The sequence below is a fragment of the Dipodomys spectabilis genome, unplaced genomic scaffold (genome assembly GCF_019054845.1).
Source record: "Dipodomys spectabilis isolate Male_0828 unplaced genomic scaffold, ASM1905484v1 ptg000297l, whole genome shotgun sequence".
NCBI classification, from domain to species: Eukaryota; Metazoa; Chordata; class Mammalia; order Rodentia; family Heteromyidae; genus Dipodomys; species Dipodomys spectabilis.
In genome coordinates, this window is record NW_024870974.1 from 3,397,377 (window position 1) to 3,422,835 (window position 25,459).

The following is a 25,459-nucleotide window of genomic DNA, read 5'->3' on the forward strand; positions in this document are numbered from 1 at the left end:
CCGAACAAATGGGGCAGTGTAATTCTTTCTGATGGAGGCATAGAATTCCATTATATCTATATCTATATCTATCTCACATTTTCATGATCCATCATCTACTGAGGGGCATCTACATTGGTTCCATATCTTTTGCTGACATACTTTCTAGAAAGCAGATGCCTAGATAATGCAACCCACATACATAGGTGCAAATTCACCCTACAGTATTTGCCTCTCATTTACAATTCTGTCCACTTTTCTCCTGGTCACACGGGTTAGAAGCTCTGAAAACTCTGCTAGCAGTTGGTACTTCTCAAAAAGAAATTTCCAAGAAGGCAAAAGTAAGTTGGACTAGGTGTGAGGACATATTTGTTTAGCTCATTAATTGGTAAAGAGTAAATGAGATGTAGAACTAAAAATAATACTTTGAAATTCTGAGTTGGCGTAGAGTCCTGCTTCTCTCTACATAGCCACCACCATTGCCAAATTCTAGCTCCATGCATTTCCTCCTTGGGTTGCTTTGACAACTCATTGTATTACATCTTGCCCAACTTCTCTCCTATCCTGGTCCAAGAAGGGGTGAGCAGAATTTAAAACTAAAGAAATTTTGATCCTGATTTTTTTTCATGTAAGTTTTTTTTGGGCTAGTTCTGGGGCTTGAACTCAGGGCCTGGGCACTGACCCTGAGCCACAGTGCCACTTCCAGCTTTTTTTTGTCGTTAATTGGAGATAAGAGTCTCAGGGACTTTTCTGACAGGGCTGGGTTTGAACTGATCAGATCTCTGATTTATATTTTTTGTTATAAGTCTATTCAGATTTCTAGTACTTTGTGAGTCAAGTATGGTAGTTTTTGTATTGTTCTAGCACTTTATCTCATTTGTTATAAAATTGGATGTCATAAGTTGTTAATTAAAATCTATTAAAATTATATTTAATTTTTTACATTTAAATGTAAAGTACTCACATTTCCAGTGTACAGTACTATTTTATGATATATGTGTATAGTCCTATCACCTCAGAAATCTCATTCTCTTTTCTGTACTGTTCCTTTTCTTCTTCTCAAGATAAATGTTGTTCTGATTTTCATCATAATAGATCAATCTCAGCTGTTATTGAACTAGATATGAATGGAATAAAAATAGTATTTTCTTTTATGTTTGGCATCTCTTGATTAGCAAAATGGTTTTGAGACTCATCCATATATGTGTCATTATTCTTTTTTGTGGTTCCAAAGATGATAGATACTTATGTTTCCTAATTCTTGGCCACAATGGAGCTACCATCTGGGCTGTATTCCTCAGTCTTTATAAAAGTGATTTTTTTCTTTGTCTTGGTTAATTGCTTAGGTGTGATTTTTATGGGTTACAAGGTTGATAAAATTTAAACTATACAAAAACTGACAAAGGAGTTCCGGGAAGATGGCGGAGGAGAAGCTGGAATCTGAACAAGCTCTTGCATAGAAAACAGTTTCAGAGTTCCAGTGAACAGTCCCAAGCCAGAGAATCACACCAAGTGTGCCATCACAGGACAGAGAGTTAGTCAAGAGAGGGGAAGCCAAGCAGACACATCTGAGCGCCTGCCAGCAGCTGCTGCTGCGGCGGCAGGGTTGCGGCAGCGACCACCGCCGCCGCGGGGGCACACCTGAGACACAGTCCGGGACGAAGGAGCCAGACGCAGCGGACAAGCGGACTCTACTCAACACCAGCAAGAACCGACAAGGAGCAGACAACTTCATCCTGCACTTTGCAGACCAGAGACGACCCAGGATCCAAGACTCGGCGTGAGTAGAAGCCCGACTTCCTCACTCCTTCTCAGGGAGCAGAGGAGGGAAGGCCACCCCTCCCCCCCCAGCACCGGTGATCTCCATCTTGGATACCGACAAAGCTCGGAGGAGCGGCTAGCTCCAGCTCAGGCCTTGGAATAAAACGAGTCATTTAGCAGGTCACAAGAACTTAACGGCGAAGTGACCGCACAGACTCAGTTCCATCCAGGGAAAAGTCACCCAGCTAAGGCGCCAGCCATTGGAGTGGCTCTCCTCACCGGGTAACCAGAGCCAGAGGCTGCCCCTCCCTCTAGCAGCCACCACAATCAATTGAAAAACAGAAACCCTGAGAATGGCTCCAGGCTGGGTGCTGTGAGTTTTTTTTCACAAAATAGCCCCAGGGAAAAGCTACTGTTTGTTGAAAGGCCTCAACTCTACCCAGAACCTAGCCTCATCACTGCATCCCCCTCTTTTGTGATTCTCAAAGCAGATCACCCTCCCAGTAAACTAACCTGGGAGGGGATCTCAAAATCTTGGGTAAAGCAGAGCATTTTTCTGCCTGTTCCAACAAACTGACTTAAGAAACCAATCAAGCCACAGGACCTCAAGCTGACCAGAGACTCCAACCAGACTCTGGTTACAGACAAAAGGGAGATACAGGACTCTTCCCACCCCTTCCCCCCCCCCCCCCAAAAATCAAAGAACTTTTTTTTTTCTTCTTCTTCTTTTTTTTGTTTTGTTTTTTTTTTCGTTTTTTGTTACCTTATATATATAAAAAATTTTTTTTGCTTTTCTAAAACTTTTATTAATCTTTAATTTTTGCCTCTTCTGAAAAAATAATTGTTTTCCATTAACTTTTTTTTTTTCTTTTCTCCTCTTATAATTTTTATTTTAGGAATACGTGAATGTGTGTTTTCCTTTCTTTTCTTGTCTTCTTTCTCTTTTTCTTTCATTCTTAATTATCTTTTTGTTTTTTGTCTAGCTCTACTGAACTTCTGATCTTTTCTTCTCACTTTCCTATTTTCCTCTTTGTTCTTCTTTATGTGACTTAACTCTTGTCCTGCACATCCTCAGATAAACCCGTAGTTAACCAGTAGACCCTGTCCCCCATTGTGTACACACTTAATCCACAAACTTATTACTCAATTCAAAACCTCTGAGACTTAAATTCATTAATAGCAGTACTACCTCTTTATACCTATATAATATTTTAAGCATTTTTTTAAAGTTTTTCACATCTCCTCTATGTCCCTCCCTTTCTCTCAACATATTCATATTCCTCTATAAATAGATGGTCTTTTAATCTCTAAAATAACATTAATTTTTATGTTTCTATTTTTTTTCTGGTCTCTTTTCATTCCCCTTTCCCTTTCTTCTTTTTCTCTCTCTCTCTACTTGCATCCTACCCAACCTATTTCCTGCATTGTGATTAGGACATAGTTAACTCTCCCTGTGCCTCCCCACACCAATCTATTCCTATTTTTTACCCACATCTCTCCCTAACCCTAATAATTTCTGGTTTTCCAAATTCTTCTCTGCGGTTCGAAGCCCTTTAACATATAGTTGTTTGATGTCGAATAGATGTATCTGTTGAGCTAGATTGTATCTGTAGACTATCGACTGTACAAATGCAAACTTTGGTTGATGGTTGCCTTAAGATAGTGTTCTAGCACAAAACTGGTGCTATCTTCATCTCAAATGGGCAGAGTAAGCCGGAAAAACACAAGAAAAATGGCAAATTCAGGTATCTCAATTCCCAATCTTGATAATCAGGGGTTAGAACAGATAATGAATAATCCAGAGGAGAGTTCCCAAACAGCTCTACAAACACTGCTGGCAAACATGATAAATGAAAAGTTTGACAATGTACAAAGGACTCTGTATGAGCGTGACAGGGAGAGAGAGGAGGCATCCCAGAAGTTTATACAGGAATATCATAAGTGTGAGGAAGCTACTCAAAAACTGATACAGGATTTGCGTGAACAACTTGAGAATACTCAAAGAGAAAGGGAGGAATGGCGTGAGCAGGCTGAGAGCACTCAAAGAGATCTGCAGGAATCCCACGAACGGGAGGAAGCTAATCAAAGAGTAATACAGGAATTGAGAGACCAGGTAGAGAACACACAAAGATCACTAAAGGCATTCATGGAATCCATTAACAAAGAGCTGAAGGAAGTCAGGGAGACCACAAAGGGAATGCTGAATGGAACCCAACAGAAGGAATGGGAGCCCAAAGAAACCATAACCAATCAACTAAGTGATTTGAGGACAAACACTGAACACCAAATTAAGGAAGTAAAGAAATTCATACAAGACCTAAAACAGAGCTTCAACAAAGAACTTGAAGCCATCAAAGCTGACCAACTAGAAGGAAAAGAGATAAAAAACAAAGTAGAGAGTCTTGACAGCAGGTTAGACCATGCAGAAGATCGAATCTCAGGGATTGAAGACAGCCTAGATATTATAGAGAAAGAACATACAACCATCCAAGACAAGCCCAAGAAATATGATAGATCTATCCAACACCTGGAAGACACCATCAGAAGGCCTAATCTAAGGATAATGGGTGTAGAGGAGCACCTAGAAACAGAAGTTAATGGTCTAGGAAATTTGTTTAACAGGATCCTAGCAGAGAACTTCCCAAACATGCAAAAAGATAGGCCTGTCCAGATACAAGAAGCCTTTAGAACCCCAAATAGACCAGACCAGAATAGGACATCCCACCGTCACATTATAATCCACACAGGATCAACTCAGACCAAGGAAAAGATCCTTAAAGCTGTCAAGGAGAAAAGGGTAATCACCTATAAAGGGAAACCAATTAGAATCACCTCAGATTTCTCAGCAGAGACAATCAAAGCAAGAAGAGCCTGGAATGATGTATGCCATGCCCTAAAAACAAACAACTATCAACCAAGAATACTGTACCCAGCTAAACTCTCCTTCATAACTGAAGGCCAAATAAAAACCTTCCATAGCAAAGAAAAATTGAAACAATACATCTCCACCAAACCAGCCCTACAAAAGATTCTTAAAGATGTCCTACACATAGAAAACCAACAAGACTGCAATAAAGGCCAAGAAACTGCACCCAAACTGAGAATCCAAGAACCATAGGAAGAACCCAGTTTTCACAGCCCCCAAGAAGGTAGATAACATGGCAGGAACTCCCAAATACCTCTCAGTCCTATCTCTTAATATTAACGGACTGAACTCTCCAATTAAGCGACATAGACTGTCTAGTTGGATTAAAAAACAAGACCCTTCTCTCTGCTGCCTGCAGGAGTCACATCTTGCCCGTAAAAACAAACATTTTCAATGTTAAAGGCTGGAACAAAATCTACCAAGCAAACGGACCGCATAAACAGGCGGGAGTTGCAATCCTAATATCAGATAAAATAGACTTCAAACTAAAATTCGTGAAAAGAGATAAAGAAGGTCGCTACATACTAATTAAAGGATCTCTCCTTCAGGAGGATATTACAATTCTAAATATCTATTCACCAAATAATGGAGCACCCAAATTTATCAAAGAAACACTACTTTCCCTCAAATCCCATATAGATCCAAAGACATTAATTGTTGGGGATTTTAACACACCACTCTCCCCACTAGATAGATCAACTCGGCAAAAACTCAACAGAGAACCGCAGATCTAAACAGCTGCATAGATCAACTAGACTTAACAGACATCTACCGAACATTTCACCCAGCAGCATCAGAATACATGTTTTTCTCAGCAGCACATGGAACGTTTTCTAAAATAGACCACATTTTAGGCCACAAAGCAAACTTGTCTAAATTCAGAAACATTGAAGTTATACCTTGCATTCTCTCTGACCACAAGGGAATAAAATTAGAACTCAACACCAAAAGCCACCAAAGAAAGTCCGGTATCACATGGAGGCTGAACAACACACTGCTGAATCATGAGTGGGTCATGGAAGAGATTAGAAAGGAAATTCAAATGTTCATGCTATTCAACAAAAATGAACACACAAAATACCAGCTCCTCTGGGACACAGCAAAGGCAGTACTCAGAGGCAAGTTTATAGCTCTGAGCTCCTACATCAACAAATTGGAGAGATCTGAAACTAGCAATTTAATGACACATCTAAACCTCCTTGAAAAAGAGCAGCAAGATAAACCCCAATCCAGTAGACGGAAAGAAATAATCAAAATTAAATCAGAATTAAATGAATTAGAATCCAAAAAAACTATAGAAAGAATCAACAAAACAAAGAGTTGGTTCTTCGAAAAACTTAACAAAATTGACAGACCCTTAGCAAATCTTATCAGAAAAAGAAGAGAACACACCCAAATTAATAAACTCAGAGATGAGAATGGAAACATCACCACGGAAACAACCAAGATTCAGAACATTATAAGGGAATACTTCTCAAAACTTTATGCTAATAAGTTTGAGAACTTGACAGAAATGGACCTCTTCCTAGCAAATATTGACATGCCAAAACTAAACCAAGATGAGTTAAACTATCTTAACAGGCCCATATCAAGCATTGAAATAGAAACAGCAATAAGAGACCTCCCAGCTAAGAAAAGTCCAGGACCAGATGGTTTTACAGCGGAATTTTACAAGGCCTTCAAAGCAGAGCTCACACCAATTCTCCTCCAACTCTTCAATGAAATTGAAAGAGAAAGCTCACTACCGAACACATTCTATGAAGCCATCATAACCCTCATCCCAAAACCAGGCAGGGACTCATCAAAGAAAGAGAACTATAGACCCATTTCTTTGATGAACATTGATGCAAAACTTCTCAACAAAATTTTGGCCAACCGACTTCAACAATTCATCCAAAAAATCATACACCACGATCAAACAGGATTCATTTCAGGGATGCAAAGCTGGTTCAATATACGCAAATCAATTAATATTATTCATCACATCAACAGGAGCAAGAATAAGAACCACATGGTTATCTCAATAGACACAGAAAAGCATTCGACAAGATCCAACACCCCTTTATGATGAAGGTTTTGGAAAAATTAGGAATCCATGGAACATTCCTCAATACAATAAAGGCTGTATATGACAAACCTACAGCCAGCATTATACTCAATGGTGAAAAACTAATGCCATTTCCTCTTAACTCAGGAACAAGACAAGGATGCCCACTCTCTCCACTTCTCTTCAATCTAGTATTAGAATGCCTAGCTACAGCAATAAGACAAGATGCAGACATAAAGGGGATCCAAATAGGGAAAGAAGAAATAAAACTCTCCCTCTTTGCAGATGACATGATCTTGTATTTAAAGAATCCCATAGACTCCACTCCCAAATTACTCAAGCTGATTCAAAACTTTGGCAAAGTAGCAGGTTATAAAATTAACCCCCCAAAATCAATGGCTTTTCTGTATGCCAACAATGAGAAAAGTGTGGCTGAAATTAGGAAAGCAACTCCATTTGTAATAGCCCCACAAAAAATAAAATACCTAGGAATTAACTTAACTAAAGAAGTGAAGGACCTCTATGATGAAAACTTTAAAATCTTGAAAAAGGAAATCAACACAGAACTTAAAAAATGGCAAAACCTCCCATGCTCCTGGATTGGAAAGATTAACATCGTGAAAATGGCAATACTTCCCAAGGCTATCTACAAATTCAACGCAATACCTATCAAAATTCCACCCTCATTCTTCAAGGAAATAGAAGAGGCAATCCAAAAATTCATATGGAACAATAAAAGACCCCGAATAGCAAAAACGCTCCTCAACGGAAAGAACACTGATGGAGGAATATCAGTACCAAATTTCAAACTCTACTATAAAGCTATAGTAATCAAAACAGCTTGGTATTGGCATAAGAACAGACCTCAGGACCAATGGAATAGAATTGAAAACCCAGAAATGAACCTACAGACTTATAGCCATCTAATCTTCGATAAGGGAGCTAAAACAATAGAATGGAAGACAGACAGCCTCTTCAGTAAATGGTGCTGGCAAAACTGGTTAACTACATGTAGAAAACTAAAGCTAGATCCTTATATATCACCCTGCACCAGAATCAACTCCAAATGGATCAAAGACCTTGAACTCAAAGCAGACACTCTGAAAACATTACAGGATGGAATAGGAGAAACCCTGGGTCTCTCGGCTCAGGCCGAAATTTCCTGAATAGAGACCCGGAAACACAACAAATCAAAGAAAGGTTGGACAAATGGGATTGTATAAGGTTGCAGAGCTTCTGCAGGGCAAATGACATAGCTAGCAAGATCAATAGAAAGCCCACGGATTGGGAGAAGATCTTTACTAGCCATACAACGGACAAGGGTCTCATATCTAAAATATACTTGGAACTCAAAAAATTAAACCACCCAACAACAAATCCTCAAAGAAACAACTGCCCAATAAGTAAGTGGGCGAAAGACTTAAAGAGAAGCTTCTCTGAAGAAGAAAGAAGGATGGCCAATAGACACATGAAGAAATGTTCAACATCCCTAGCCATAAAAGAAATGCAAATCAAAACAACATTGAGATATCACCTCACTCCAGTTAGAACAGCAAAAATCAAGAACTCTAACAACAACAGATGCTGGAGGGGATGTGGACAGAAAGGAACCTTACTTCATTGTTGGTGGGAATGTAAACTTGTTCAACCACTTTGGAAAGCAGTATGGAGGTTCCTCACAAGACTCCACATAGAGCTCCCCAATGACCCAGCAATCCCACTTTTGGGCATTTACCCAAATGATCACAAACAAGGCCACACTAAAGCTACCAGCACAACTATGTTTATTGCAGCATTATTTACCATAGCTAAGGTATGGAACCAACCCAGATGCCCCTCAGTAGATGAATGGATCAAGAAGATGTGGTATATATACACACTGGAATTCTATGCCTCCATCAGAAAGAATGACATTGCCCCATTTGTTAGGAAATGGAAAGGCTTGGAAAAAATTATATTAAGTGAAGTAAGCCAGGCCCAAAGAAACATAGGTCCCATGGTTTCCCTTATTTGCAATATCTAGTATAGGTATGAGTCAAGCGGAAAAAGTCAGAGAATGTGATGTTAGGAAAACGAACCCTCAAATATGTATTTTAATGTTTTTGTTTCTTTCATGCATGTGTTTCTAATGTATTTATAAGATTATTTCTTTGTTGCTTTGTATGTCCCTCCCCCACAGTGTAACCCCCGCTTTCACTATATTTGATGTCAGTATAACATGTGGAGGAGACGGGGACAAACAAGTCGTTTAAGGATTCAGGTGGACCTGTTGCAACAATGAGAAGTACAAAATGTCATGTCAAAACCAACTTTACAATGTCGGTGGGGGGGGGTGGGGGGGTATGATTGGGTGGGGGGGAGGGGGGAGGCTGGGAAGGGAGGTGAAGGGTAAACAAAGGAGGAGGCTGCAATGCTTGGTAAGAAATGTATGCAGTTTCCTGCCCATGTAATTGTAACCCCTCTGTACAGTATGTTCTCAAATAAAATGAAATAAAATTAAAAAAAAAAAAAAAGACTTCAGGGGAAAAGAAACCCCTACACACCTCTGGTGGGAGTGTAAACTAGTACAATCACTATGGAAATAAATATTGAAATTCCTTGAAAGAAAAAAAAAACTGACAAAGTGTTGTCCAAAGCTAATATTTTTTTACTTTTCCAGTTAAATCTGAGCATTCAGATTGTTCAAAATATTTACCAGTGTTTTATGTTTAATTACTAATTTAGCTGTTTAGTTTTTTTAATTTTAGCCATTTGTGTTTTTTATTGCTAATTGTGGTTTTTACTTTTAAAATGCTTTCATTGAGATATAAAATTAGTATATAATAAATTGCACAGAGTGCATAGTTGCTAACTTCAGTTAGTCATAGGATAATACTTGTAATATCATTACCACAGTCAGTTTAGTTAATGTATCTATTATTATTATATCTTAAATTCCTTTTCCCTAGCCTTCTTCCTCTTCTCCATCTTCAGGAAGCCATATTCTTTCTGTCATTATGAGTTATAGTTTGGTATTCTTGGTTTCTTTTCTTTCTTTCTGCTCTCTCTCTTTTCCTTCCTTCCTTCCTTCCTTCCTTCCCTCCTTCCCTCCTCCCTCCCTCCCTCCCTCCCTCCCTCCCTCCCTCCCTTCCTTCCTTCCTTCCTTCCTTGTCTGGATTTGGTGTCTTCTATTTGCTTGTTAGGTAAGTGCTGTACCACACAGCCACTCTCCAAGACCTTTAATAGAATTTCATACAAGGTCTCCTTTTTGCCCAGACAGACCTGTACTGAGATATTCCTTTTATGCTTCTCATGTGGCTGGAATGATAAGTGTGTATCACCTCTCCTACCTTTTGTTGATTGATATGGAATCTCAGAAATGTTTTGCCTGGGTTGACCTAGAATCACAATCTTTCTGATCACTGTTTCCTGAGTAACTAGGATTATAGGAGTGAGACATCATACTTGGCCATAAGTATTTTCTTTTTTTTATTGTGAAAATTCTGTACAGAGGAGTTACAATTACATGGGCAAGATAATGAGTACATTTCTTATCAAGCATTGTAGCCTCCTCCTTTGTTTCCCCTTCCCATCCCATCCTATCCTCCTCCTGCCCCCCCTCAATCCTCCCCGCCCCCCATACGTATTTTCTTATATTCTGTTTCAACTCTTTTAATTTACTTAAAAAAGTTTCTTTGAAAAGAAAAATCTTAATTTTGAGAAAGTAACATTTATCAAGTTATTTTTTTATGGGAAAGGATTTTGAAGTTGTGCTTTTAGAAATATTTGTTTTACTTCAGATCAAAAGTTATTTATATATTTCCTTCTAGAAATTTTGTACCTTAGTTTTTATAATTAGCTTTATTAGTCATTTGGGGATAATTTACATATTAAAGTTGTAAACTGCTATATCTATTATCTATCTGTCCAACTGTCTATCATTTCTCATCTATATGTCATTTATATTTCATCTATCTATCTATCGATCCATTCATCTATCTATCTATCAATCTATTTATCTATCTATCTATCTAATATGCTAATATTCAATTGTCCCTGTATCATTTATTAGAAAGACCATCTTTTCCTCACTGAATTTCCTTTGCACTATTGTGAAAAACCGATCGCATACACACATAGGGTAAAACAAACATCATTTTGTTTAATTAATGTATGCTTCGATCTGTATGCCCCACTCTCCTGTATAGACAACAGTGGGTCACTATACAGCTTGAAATCGGGTAGTATAAATCATCTAACATAAAAAATTTGGTTTTAAATTGTTTTGCCTGCTCTATTTCCTATGATTTTCAGTAAGAATTTAGAATTACTTTGTGGGTTTCTAGGTAAAAGCCTGAAGGAATTTGATTTAATTTATCTTATGATGTTTCCTGTAGTTCTATTTTTATATTCCATTTTCTCAACTGGTTTGCTTCTGTCTGGTTCTCCTTTGAACTCGCAGACGCAACTCTGCTTCCTTCCTTCCACTCTTTACTTGGGCACAGGACACTATCTTAGTCTTTTTCATCTTTTGCTTAGCTGAGTTTCAATCTCCTTCCATCTAATCCTTTATTTTATTCTTTTGCCATTACTCATTATGAAGAACAGAAATGTAAGTCTGTGTGCATTTCCCTGAGGAAGACATTCTGACTGCAGGGATCTCAGATGGGCCTGTAGCTTAGAGGTGCCTTTCTTTATAGTAGTTTTTAGATTCTCAAGAGAACTATAATATGTACTCATTTATACCTCAGGGCACATTGTCTCCAAAACCATCCTGGGAAAAGCCGAGGATAAATAATAGATAAAGTGTCCTCTAGTACCAGTGTTTGATATGCCAGGTGTGGTTTAAGGAACTCCTGGTAAATCCTGGATATGGGGCATTAAGGCAGATCTGTTATCTATTATTAGGGCCTGGCTAGAGGAAGCCCATTTTTGGATGGTTTCTTCCCCCTGGGTATCTTGAACTGGGTGTTAAGGAGTGGAACATATGTTTTAGATGTAGAAATTCATGAATAAAATGGCCTTTGGGTAAGCCTAGGTATTTTCAACATCTGGTCCTCAAATGCAGAAACCAACTTTGTTTTACTCTAAATGTAAGAACTATCACGTAGTTGCAGGGAAGGCTGGGGCCACGGCAACCGTGTTCTAACTGACCCCATTGTCTTCATGCTGTCCCCAATATTATCAAGTTTCCTTGTTTCTATTTTTCCTAGACCCAGACAGGACTGTTTCTCTCTAATTTAAAAAAGATTAGTTTTTGACAATCTTCTATTTCGTTCAGAGTAGTGTTCAATTTCCATCACTTGGCACTGAAAGGTTTTCTACCACTTGTTTTATTTCAGCCTCCTCACCCCTACATTTCTACAACTCTCCCTTGTAGGTAATGTGGCTACACGTGTTTTGCAGTTTTTCTACCTCTGCTTCTTTAATTTCCCCTCCCTAGAATATCTTTTTTCACTTCTGATATTGTCTGAATCTTTCACCATTCAGCTCAAGTGTCACCCTGGGTAAACTTTAACTACAAGTTCCTTCAGAGCTACGATGACAATGTCTCTGGCTATCCTAGAATTATAACAGCTAGCACTTTGTAGGCAGCATACATAGCTGGTAAGTGTCAGCATTCAACCATAGTGCTCTTTATTTTAGTACTGATGCTTTTACACCTTGCATGTGTTTTATTTGTTACTTACAACTGCGAGTTTTGCATTTTACTTCAAAACACTTGTGGAAAATATGATTGGTCAGTTCTGGGGATGATAGACACCAATTTGGTTTAGTCTAGACAAAAAAGGAATCAGTTATAAGGAAATCAAGAAATTAAAGGGCAAGAAGTGAGCAACTGGAAAGGCATCAGAAAACAAGGCCATTAGGCTTTCAGCTTCTCTCTGGAGTCTAATGGTTTCTTCTGACTTTCTTGTGAATGTTGTCTGCCTCCTTCACTTGCATGCTCACTCTCATTCATTACTTTCTTCTCTATGACAGGAAACAGACACTGTAGCTATGAAATGGTACCTGTCTCTATGTCCCTCCACCCCCCAGCCCCTGCAAATCCTCATTGGCCTTTTATATTCCCAATTTCAGTGAATGAAAGAGCAGATCTAAATAGGGCAACAATACAACAAGAGATACCACCAAAATAATCTCATAGTTGCAGAGGCAGATATCAGAGAAGGGAAGATCTAGGCCAAGAAGGAACCTCTAAAAGAGTACTGGAAAATGAATGGGTTTATTTTGACACATTCATGATTTATTGACTGTATTTACCATGGATTATTCCAGTAAGAATGATCTTTTCGTTGCTTCTTAGGTGAAGTGTAGACAATGAAAGATGAATGAGTATATTTCAGTTCTGAAAATGGGGTTTTTATTGTAAACTTTAGTTATATAGTATAATATATACTTTTAGTGTTTAGTAAGATACTAAATACTATATATCATCATACCGTGCTATATTGATCATTAAGAAATCTTTCATTATTCCAAGGAGAATCTAATCCTTTGGAGAACCCACTTGGATGCAAGAGGACATAAATTCTTCTTAATGTTCCTCTGAAGATTTTATCAAAAATTATGTATAATTTTACTATATCTGACAAGCAGTGAAAGGCTGTTTTTCTCGCAGCTTACCTCCTGGGTAGGATGGTAGTTTCTCATATAGAAGGTTTGACTCTACTTGAGTGAAGTGTCAGATAGTTTCCATAATTTCAGTGGGAATAGCAGCCAGATTCATCACTGTATAGTAAGCCATGCCAAAGGGACGAATGTCCAGGAGGGAACCGCAGATTGCCTCCCAGGACTTTCATATCCTTGTTTGTTAATTGAGTGTTGACAGACTGTTTACCTCTTTGTTAAGTAAGGGAGGAGAAACAGACTCAGCTTTCTAAGTACAAGGTCTGAGTTAGGCAGTGTAGGAGGGATTGAAGTGTGTTGATGGCGATCTTTGGGAATGAGTTGGTTTACTTGCGTAGCGTTTCTTTTTGTGCAGCTAGTAATGGAGAAACAATTGCTTATTTTATTTTTTTGTTAGCACACATTTATGCTATGAGGGGAGATTCATTGTGATATTGCCATTTGTGCATACAGTTTGTCTGGATAAATTCACCCCTCTGCCACAGAAAGATGATTTAATAGCATTTGAAAAGGTATGAAATTCAGAAAAGTTTTGAGAGACAAAAAGGAGCTATTTAGTGAAAAAATTATCCTCTCTCTTTTGTCATTTAAATTTTTTTCATCCTTAAAGTAGCTAATTAGGGTAATTTGCTTTTTGTGTAGAAAGAAATCCAAAGTTATTTTACTTCCCAAGAGATATGTGATTTGCAATATTGGTGCAAATTCCTCATTCATATGCTAGAAGATGAGATGGGATAAAAATCAGATTTAGTCTTAGAAATCTTGCCTTCCAAATGTTAATTATTCTAATCAAATCACTTCTTCTCTTTATAAGTACCTTTGCTCAGATAGCTTTGTATAAAATTCCCTAAGTCTTTCTAATCTCAAATGACTCAGATATTGTCTGTGGAAAAATAAAAACAATCAAATTTTGATACCTTACAATGTCTTTAAATTGTTAGAGTTCCTTGGAATCTTAAGCTGGATAGCTTAAGAATGTATTATCTGTGGAAAGTGACTGATGAATTCCATAAGTGGTTTTTTTGTTTTGATAAGAACTACTTTTGGAACATGTATTAGTGAATTATAGAAGAGAACTAATTGTGGCTATGTGTTTTTTTTTTAATCTGTGCGGATGAATATGTATGTGTTTATTAAATAGAATGATGAAGCAGGAAGATAGAATTATAGTATAGGAAATGGGAGTCAAAGTGGAATAAAATTGCTTATTGGCAGGTACACTGGACTAAGGGTTACAGCTAAAAATATAGATTTAAGTTTCTAGTATAAAGAGAATTCTTTTTTTTTTTTTTTTTTTTTTTGCTGGTCATGGGCCTGAACTCTGAGGCACTGTCCCTCAGCTCTTCAGCTCAAGGCTAGTACTCTAGCTATTTGAGACACAGTGCCACTTCCATTTTTTCTGCTTATGTGGTGCTGAGGAATCGAACCCAGGGCTTCATGCATGCAAGGCAAGCGCTCTACCACTAAGCCACCTTCCCAGCCCCCTAAAGAGAATTCTTATACCACTAGACAATATATTCCTACCACATTATTTCTTATGGAAAACTTTTTATGGTCAGGAATTAAATGTGATTTTTTTTTTTTTTGCAAATCAGCTTTTGATCTCACTTAGAAACCTAAATGATTCACAAGTGACTTATTTCTGTGAATTATTTCTTCCATGGAAAGATTATTTTGGTTGTTTTATTTTTCGTTTTTGGCTCAACCAATGTATATTTCTTATACACCTATTATGTATTGGAATCTATCTTAGAACTACAATATTGTTCATTTTATCATGATCTGTCTGTATTTCCCATCTCAGCAAAAATATACAATTGCATTCTGTAACTCTAATATACCGTCAGCCAAGGTCCAGGCATTTTCTTGATTCTTTCCATGATAAAAATGCTCTGGCCAGCTGAGCTGTTGTGGGATTGAGCTATGCCGTGTTTTACGTTGACTATTATAGGTATCAATCTAAAGGCCACTCGGGGTAGCAGAGTTTCCCTTAGGACTTGGAACTTTTGGATTCCTCCTCCAAAATCTGTAATGAAGAGAGTTATTTTGGAAAGTATTCCCTACAGTTCATGTCTTAATTCGATCATCTGGGAATAAGAAAGAAGATCCCTCTCAATGCACCACTAACTTGAATTTCTGTGGTATTACGTACAATTCTCTCATTTATTTTCACAGTGATAGTGTGTTTTTTGAGCCAAGTTCTGCATACATTCAGGGGAGAAGAAATAGAATGTTTTAGGTGGTTCTACATTCTTTACGTGAGATCTGATGGTATTTATTTATTTATTTTGTTCCTCATAAAACATTCACCATGAGCTACACACATCTCTGAGATGAAAGATACAACTCTTAGCCTGTTAGCCTGTTGGCTTATTTGGGCAAAAACCAATAAAGCAACCTCTTCAGTTGCAATAATCAGTGAAGATTTTGAAATATAATAGGAGTGAAAGAAAATCAACCTGTTTGACTCAAGAATGTTTGGTATATCCTTTGGTATATCTTGGTATATCCTTTACATTCTGAAGCAGAAAATTAGAAAAGGGAAATTAAACTATAATAGAGAGGAACTACAAGCCTGAGTGACATTAATCATGTCATCTCCTTTGGCATTTGCTTAGTTGGTTCTTAGAAGTGACAGCTGCTTATTAACATGCTCTTTTCCTAGAGGAGGGGATTTATTAGAAAGAGGTTCTGGTTTCTGAAGCTTCTAGTAATTCTCAGATATACATGCAATAAATTACTATATGGAAATGAGGACAGTAAACTCACAGAGGACTTTTGTGTAAGAAAACCCCTTTTACATAAACGAGAAACTCATTGAATAATCTTAGTGACTGAGTACTTTTTCCCCTTAAGTCCATTATTTTTTTACATTATCTGTGAGCCTCAGTATGCACACTGTAATACAGATGAATTGATGATAAGGCTCATTTTACAGTAGGTAAAGTATTTGGTATGGACAGAGTGAAAGCTACTGTAGAAAAACTTCATGAAGAAATCTTAAAATATAAAAAAAAGCCTAACCCATAACAATAAACGTCATCATGGGTAATTGTTCTCTTCCTATGCAAAATTAAAAATTTCATCAAATTTCTTTTATTGGGATTATCATGACTTTGAAGTATTACTTCTAACAAATCATCTTCAATATAAAAAGTATCAAATCTTTTCAGTCAGGCACCGGTGGTTCATGCCTTTTATTTTAGCTACCTGGAAGGCTGAAATAGAGAGAATCGTGGTTTGAGGCCAGCCTGTACAGCAAAATAGTAAGATGGTGGTATGTGTTTGTTATCCCAATTCCAAGGGAAGCTGATTTTGTGAAAGTCACAATTCAAGCCCTGCCAAAGCAGAAGAGTCCAAAAGATTCCATTTCAAAGGAAGCAGTTGGTGAGCAGATCTGCCATCCTCGCTTATAATGGGCAGTGGAAAAGAGTAGGATCATGGTCCTTACCTCATACCTGAGCAGGAAGTAAGAACCTATCTCAAAAATAACCAGTGTACAATAGGGCTGAAAGTGTGGCTCGGCAGTAGAACACCCACTTGTAGCAAGTGAAAATTCCTGAGTTCAAACTCAAATTTCTGTCCCCCAAATTTCTGTTTGGTATATAACTGAGGTAGAACTGTGGGAGCCTTCAGAAATTAAAAGATTGAAAGGGCTTTTGTGATACTGTAACAGAGTTGAAAATAGCAAGAATAAAGATGAACCTTGTTTCCTAGTAAAGATCCATGTTGGAGGAAGGAAGAAATTTTGTGGCTCGAGGACTCTAGAATACACAAATGCACACATATGCCCGTGCACAGGTGTGCCAGCATGCACACGTATAATATCTAAGAGTTCTGATAAAACAAAGACATTGGATATTGGTGTAAGTAAAATTGCTCCCAAGACAAAAATAAATGCTTCAAGCTCTTTGTTTAATTTGTGCTTCCTCTATTTATCTCATGTTATTCTAAAATTTTGGGGTGTATCTCCTAATCTGAAGATTGCAATTACTTCAGCTTTCTTGAAGGACACAGGTTATTTTCATTTTAGTTTTGGCATTTTAGTATTTTTCACACACATAATAGGAGGCTGATAAAATTAAATTTAAGTAAAAATTGAGATAATTTGTTTGGCATAGAAATTCTGGAATTTCACTACATCAGGTCTGAGGTAGATTCAAAATTAGCTAATAGCAAATGTTCAGTTTAATAACAATGAGAATAAACCAACCAATTTCATTCTTTAAAGGCAGTGATTTTTGTTAAGAGGAAACGAGGTTCTCTTTGGTAGTCCTCATATAAATCTATGATCTTGTTGGTACAGTTTGTTTGTACATAGGGGATTATATCTCAGAATTTTGAGCCATCACCGTTATTAGGGAATCATGGTCTTCCTAGGATAGCATTCACATCCTAGAAACCAAGATAATCTTAATTGAGTCAGAGTTAATAGCCCTTACCATATTCTCCTGCCTCACCTGCTAAATTTCTAGTAGTAGGTTAGAAAGCTGAATGAGAAAAATGAGTGAAACTGCGACCCTATAGCAAAAGAGGGTGAAAGAACAGTCTTTTATTCAGGATGTTTCCCTAGTCCAAACACAAAAACAAGACAGAACCCCCTTCTTTCTTGATGCACTTCTTATATGTCATTAGGAACATAATTCTTATTTTTAATTTTTTTAGTGGGTACACTGGTCAATGTAACTTTGAATTTACAAAGGCCAAAACTCTGTCAACCTTGACATTGTTCTTCTAAATACAAAATCTAGCAAACACAGCTGCACCCCTTGGAATCTGAAACTCCAAATAATCAAGAAGAGGCTGAGTTGCTGACACAATTTTGGTTCAGTGATGCTTGGAGGACAGATACCCCCCAAAGCACAGAAGCATGGTGTTCTGTTTCCTATGAGATCTCTTCCTCTTTCTTAACCCTTTCTAATTCAATCTCTTTTCTTAAACTTTTTAGTAATCTAATTTTGAAAAGCTGTGGTTATGCCAACCAGAGAGGTACCTTGATCCCTGCTTTGGTTTATTTGTATTTTAATATGAGTTTACTATCCCCAGGTTCCTACATCTATAGGTTAAATCTGACTTACATGTTTTTAGCATACTAAAGAATTAAATTAGAATTCAAAACCTCATGGAAGTTGTAAGCACTAGAAAACTGCACAAGAAAAATGTCACAGGGATTAACAAAGTGACTTACACTCGTTCCATGTGCAGATGCTTGGATCTTCTCTTCTGCCCTCTGGGAGAGTGCTCAGTCATTTTTGGCTGAGGCGTTCCTGGAGAAGTGAGCGTTACTGCTAATTAAGGAAGTACCCAGCCCTTGATTTGGGTCCACATCACAGAAAAATTTAAGAGGACACTTCATCTTTCCCTTTTCAACATCTGAGTAGAAGTACTTGGCTTGACAGTTAGTTGGTCTTTCGGAGGTGAGGAAAGAGAAACATTTATTTGTCTGGAAATTCTCTTAGTCATGGTCTCTCTATGAAAGGCAGAGTGACTATGTAATCTTGAGTTCAAGTCACGTTAGCACTCTATGGAGCAAGTTGACTGCTTTGTGGGTGTGATATTTGGACACACTTTGGCAAATGTTCTGAACAGATTTTTGCACCCTCTTTGAGCTGTTAAAGGAAAATAAAAAAAAAAAAGAAAAAAGTAGCTCTGAATAACCCAAAATACAACACTTAAGACATATTTAAGCTAACAATATTAAGATGGCACTTTGACAATTGCAGTGCTATATAGTGATAATTAGTATTAAGTTGTATTTTATAAAAACACTTCCCATCTAGACAATGGAGTATTACTTAGTACTCAGAAGACATAAGCTATCAAGCCATGATGAAAAAATGGGAAAATGTTAAGCATACATTAGTAAGCCAAAGAAGTCTATTAAAGTATACATACTATCTATAATTTTCTGACTATGTGATACCCTGGAAAAGGAAAACCTAAGGAAGTGAGTCAAAAGATCAATGGCTTCAGATGAATAGGCAAAGCACTTAACACTATTAGGGCAGTGAAACTGTTCTCTTATGTCCTATAATGCCACATACAAGTCTTATACATTTGACAGAAACTATAGAAATAGAACAAGAGTAAATCCTAATGTAAACTATGAGCTGTGCATGACAATGACATTCCAATCTAGGCTTAATGGCTAGACTGTTACAAATGTACCTTTGTGGTACAAGATGACAATAGTGTGTAAACCTAACAGGGCTATAAAAATGAAATTTACAACTGGGTGCTGGTGGCTCACGCCTGTAATCCTAGCTATTCAGGAGGCTGAGGTCTGAGGATCGCAGTTCGAAGCCAGCTTAGGCAGAAAGTCCCTGTTGAGACTCTTATCTGCAATTAACCACTCAAAAACGGGAAGTGGTGAAATGGCTCAAGTGATAGAGCACTAGCTTTGAGCACAAAGAGGCTCAGGGACAGCACCCAGGCCCTGAGGTAAAGCCCCATAATGGACAGAAAAAAATGAAGTTTACTAGTTAGATAAAAGTATACTCACTTCTTCTCAGTTGAATAATCCTAGAGAGCTGGGTAAAGCATGCTCTTTACTCTTTTAATAATGAATACTCATCTGGGCACTCAGTTTTCTACATATTAGAATCACGGTTGTTATCAGTCCTGGCCCCCTGGAACTGATATCGCTCTGTTGATTTGACTTCTAGCCAGTCGGATTTAAACTCTTATGTCTGTTTCCTTTAACTTTGTAGCCTATAGTTTTCCCACTCCATTTCACATCTTGTGCTTGAGTCTCCTTGCAGAACAGAGTATGAAGGCTTGATGACGAGATTGTAATGCATTTTCAATGATCAAGAATAGAAAAAGAAGAGTGCATTAGGGAGTATTATACATAGAAAAGGGAAGATTGCTATAAACTTTGTAGATACCTAACATGTTTTCAAATATGAATTATTGAAAATGAAAAAAATCCCTCTGTTTTCACAACTACAGAAAAGACTGATTTTCAGCAGTATTTTTAGTATTTCCATGGTAGATTTGACCAATATGTGATCACTTATAGTTTGGCTGTACAATAGATCTTTTTGCTTTTTAAAAATATGTCTATTTAATAGACTATCTGGAAGAAGTTTAAAGGAAATATGTTGATACTTAGCTCTGTTATAACAAACATTAGATGTGTTTAAAGTCCTTTTGTCAAAATCAGTCTAGATTTCACCAAGATTATTTTCAATTACAGAAATCCATTTCATTGATATCATTCCTTTATCATCATGATCTGCCCCTGCTCTGGTTAGATGAAATATTTGTCAAAGCCACATTTAATCATTTTTGAACCATCTATTTTAAATCCCCACCTTAGAATCCCCTCCAGATTAATTACCATAAAAAAAGACCCTTTGCCATTCCTTGAGCTTCCACTTGAAGATTTTATCATGTTACAAAGCAGATGAAAGTTTTATGCATATAATTCTATAACATTGACTTCTAATATTAGGTGTCAGAAAGCTGGAGTCTGGAGTCAGATCTGCTTGTATTTGAACCCTAACTCTTGTCTTTTATTGCCTTTGGAAACTTTATTAATTTCTTTATTCATTCTATAATTTCTGTATGAAAACATATCGATTATACCTACTGTCTCAGTCTGTTAGGTGAGCCCATCGACCTAGAGCCTTAAAAGGGCACATTGGGACATACCATTTCTTATTACCAAATTAAATGAATTATTGTGTTAGTATAATTTTGTTACTACTCACAATATAGAAATATTTTTGGTAGTATTTATTAATTTATTTATTCATTTTTAGTTTCTTATTATAGTGGTGTTTTTATTGTCTCATATAACACTTGGTTAGGGATCCTGAACTTGCTCTAATATTTTCTCAGGGAACCCCTTGAATAAACGACTCAGTCTCTGAGATTGGATGAATTTTCATTTTCTATCTCTAGAGTCCGTGATTCTGTAGAGGGATTTCCTATCATGAGAGAGGCAGAAACTGGAGGAGGAAAAAAACTGAAATGGTTTAAACATCAGTGACCTACCAGGTTAGCAGTTGCTTTCTATTGGTGGTTGTAATTATTCTTCTGTAACTACTCTCATTCCAAGTCTATTACTGCCCATGATCTGTGCGTGAACAAGGGAATAATTAGTCCGTGTAGTTCCTTTTCATCATCCTGCCCTTCTAGCATCCTGCTAAAGTTGCTTCTGGTTCCACTCAAGCTCCTACTATAGGTGTGAGGTACACAGCAGAAAACCAAAATTATGTTTTGTGAAAACAATTCAGCAGACATTAGCTTTATTTTTGTGATTTATGGCCATTTTCTCTCCAAATTAAAACAAAAACAGTGTAGACAAATTTAAGACTTTATAGGAAAGTACAGGAAAGGAAGTATAATTGTTCATTGTCCTATGAGCAAGAATTAACTATTTTAGATTGTTTTGGTTCATTTGCTTCTTCTTTTTTGCTGAAGAAGATTCTATTTTTTTTTAAATAAAGATTCTGCTAAAGAAAACAGGAAAAATACAAAGAAATTAGAGTCTGTATTTAAAAATCTTTTAACTGTTTGGTTTAAACTTTAGATAGTGGCCGGGCAATGGTGTCTCATGCCTGTAATCCTAGATACTCAGGAGGCTGAGATCTGAGGATCACGGCTCAAAGCCAGCCCCGGCAGGAAAGTCTGTGAACTCTTATCTTCAATAAATCACTCAAAAAAACCAGAAGTGGTGCTGTGGCTAAAGTGGTAGAGTGCAAGCCTTGAGCTCAAGAGTTGAGGCCCAGGCCCAGAGTTCAAGCCCCATGACGATGACCACCGCCATCAAAAAACTTTAGATAGTAATTGATTTTTTTTTTTTTTTTTTTATGAAAGAGAACTGGTCATTAGCTGATTTTTTTTTTTCTTTTCGGTCGTGGGGCTTGAGCTCAAGACTAATGCTCTACCACTTGGAGCCACAGCGCCACTTCCAGTTTTCTGGTGGTTCATTGGAGATAAGAGTCCCATGGACTTTCCTGCCCAGGCTGGCTTTGACCTGTGATCCTCAGATCTCAGCCTGCTGAGTAACTAGGATTACAGGTGTGAGCCACTGGTGCCTGGCTCTCATTAGCTGATTTTGTGGACAGTTGTCCTAGGTTTTCTTCACTGTACAATACTTAATATCCACTTCATTCAGTAATGCTATTTCTTAGAGTATTATATAAAATAATAGACAATCGTAGTTTATTTGCAGGGCTAAAGACCGAGGCTTCAGTCATGCGAGGCAAGCTCTGTACAACTCAATTACACCCCTAAATCTACATTTTTGAACTATGAGGGCTTTTACCTCTGAGAATGGCAGCCTATTTATTACCTTCATACCTGAGTACAATTTAAGGTAAATGTAATATTAGGTCACACTTTCTTGACATTTACATTTTGCTCTAATGTTCTATTATTTTCTGGTATAGAATATTCCTGTGGGAAATTTTGAGACAACTCATTTTCCTTGCTGTTAATGATTTTTTAACCCTTGATGCATGTCTAATTTACTTTTTATTGCTTATTAAATTATAAAAAATTGTATTTATTTTTCCAGTGGAATATTTAATTTTCCTTTGCTTAAAGTTTTTTTTACTTACACATAATTGAATAAACATTTAATTCCATTTATTGCATCCTGAATTGGATTATATTTTCTCTTTATTATTTTATTCATAAATGTACTTATCTCTTTTGTCATGTGTGGATTATATGGCTTTTCCTGTGGCAATAATTAGCTTTCCAGAGGTAGCTTACCACCAGCAGACTAGACAGCTGAATATAGATGCATAAAAGAATCCAAAAGAGTTAAACCAAGGAAGAAATACATAGATGACCCACAGAGTCTTGAACTGAACATATAGTCATTTTAAGCCATTTTGTTTTGAGCTTGTTATGTATTTGTTATGCAGCAAAAAAGTACTCATACCCATTAACATCTCATTGTTGTTAAGTACTAGGAGAGGGAAATTCTCAAATAGTTGTAAATTGGTTGGCCAAGTTTGTAATACTTAGTTGTTCAAAGTTGCTAAAAAGGACATAATTTTGTTGTTAATTATAATAAAAACTCAGCCAAAGTTACTTACTAGTTATTCCATACTTTATAACCTACTTTGACACCTCCAAATCATAGTGTTTTTTTTTTCAGTGAAAGAAATCAGGTATAATCCAAATAATCCTTCTAACTTACTCTTTTCTAACTAGGTTAACTGCTTTCCTAATCTTGTGCTTCTTATTTGGACAAAAATGTATGATTAAGTGAAAACAACTTCTCTATTTTTTCCTATGCCTATGTCTTGCCTATGTTGAATTTTATTCAGAAAGGTATTAATCATCCATCAAAAGAATGTACAATAAATTCATTTTGGCCTGTCAATATAGGAAATCTAAACACAAATCCTACAAAGGGTCCACAGAAAATAATGGCAAACAAATGCTCAGCAGCAAATAATTATTGAATGCAGCAGAATGTCACGTTTGTTTTCAGCCTCAAGGGCTCAAGACCCCTTTAATGGGCTTTGTTGGAAAGATCTGAAGGCTTTCATGTCAGAGCCTGGAAGGTTGATAATTTTGACCCCTTTTCAGCCTGACCTCTTCATTTGAAAGGCTGCCTGGCTGCAGAAGCACTTTTAGGTTTTAGAACTGTAGTAAGGTGGGAACTCTAGGCAGGTGTCTTCCAAAACTGATTTAGGTGGATCCAAAACCTAAAAAAATTTGCTGGGTCTGGGTAAGCTTGAGGCTCATTTGCATGCTTCAGACTCACCAGTCAATCAAAATTCATATTCTTTCTCACTTGGGGTTTGTACCAAATAGCATTAGCAATTCTGTGTAGGGAAGAAATCCCACTGAAATCAGAATATGTGAATTTGGACTTGGCTCCATAAGCAACTAACTGAACAACATTTGGCAAATCTCCTAACTTAATGGACGTCCACTTTTCTAATCTGTAATGGGAGACTAATAGCATGAGATTTCCCTTAGTGAATCAGGAGTGAAATCTGGTCAGTTAGCTTTTACAAAATGCTGTTATGCCTTCATTTTTACCTCCATTTATGGTTTAATATGTGAGACCTAGCCTCCTTAGACCTGAGAGCATGTCTCTACCCTTTCTGCTCACTTGCTCTTTCTTTGTATAGCCTAGTCTCTTTTGTGGTTATCGTACATAAAATGAATTGCTAATGTTTCAGAGAAAAACTATTAGGCCCAATAATTGTTCAGAAATGTTGATTATTAATTATTGTTTGAGGTGTTTTTCTTTTGGTGGGTTGTGGGGCTTGAACTCTGGGCCTGGGCACTGTCAGTTCTTCAGCTTAAGGCTAGTGCTCTACCACTTGAGCCACAGTGCCAACTTCAGTTTTCTGGTGATTAATTGGAGATAAGAGTCTTATGGACTTTCCTGTCCAAGTTGGCTATGAACCGTGATCCTCAGATCTCGGTCTCCTCAGTAGCTAGGATTACAGGCGTGAGCTGCCGGCACCCAGCTCATTTTAGTTTTGAACCAAATATCAAACTTCTGTTGGGAGGCTGAGCTCTGAAACTTTGATTTTGAGATATTTATATTGGTGAGTTAACAGACTAATTGATTACTTCATGGTTCTAGGACTTTTAAAGTTGCAAAATAAATTGTACCATAGATAAATTAGGCTTTATTATACTTAAAATTTCTCTTGAGAGTTCATGATGATTAACTTGTAATTTTAGGTTTTGGATCCAAAAATCTAAATAAGGCAACACTAAACAAAGCAAAGCAAAACAAAGCAATGACACAACCCCACATTTAAACTCTTAAGCCAATGAAACAACAGTTTGGGGAGGGCTTCAGAGGTACATACAACCTGCATCTCATTTTCCTAAAAAACCACAGTTCTGCCTGGGATCACAACATAGCAACTACTTGAAGAACCATAAATAAAAGAATAAGGATGCTAAAGGTGTCTAACTGATATCAAGGATAACTAACCCTTGTTAGTTTATTCATAAAACCCATCTGTTCTTCTAATTCCTTCTTGATCTTCTTTGACTTGCATGTCCATCCATCCATCCTTCCTTCCACCCATGCATGCATCCACCATCCATTCAACTTTCCCATATTCCAATCACATATTAATTGAAGGCCCACTGTACACCAGACACTTTGTCAGGCATAGGCTCATGACTGTGTATTT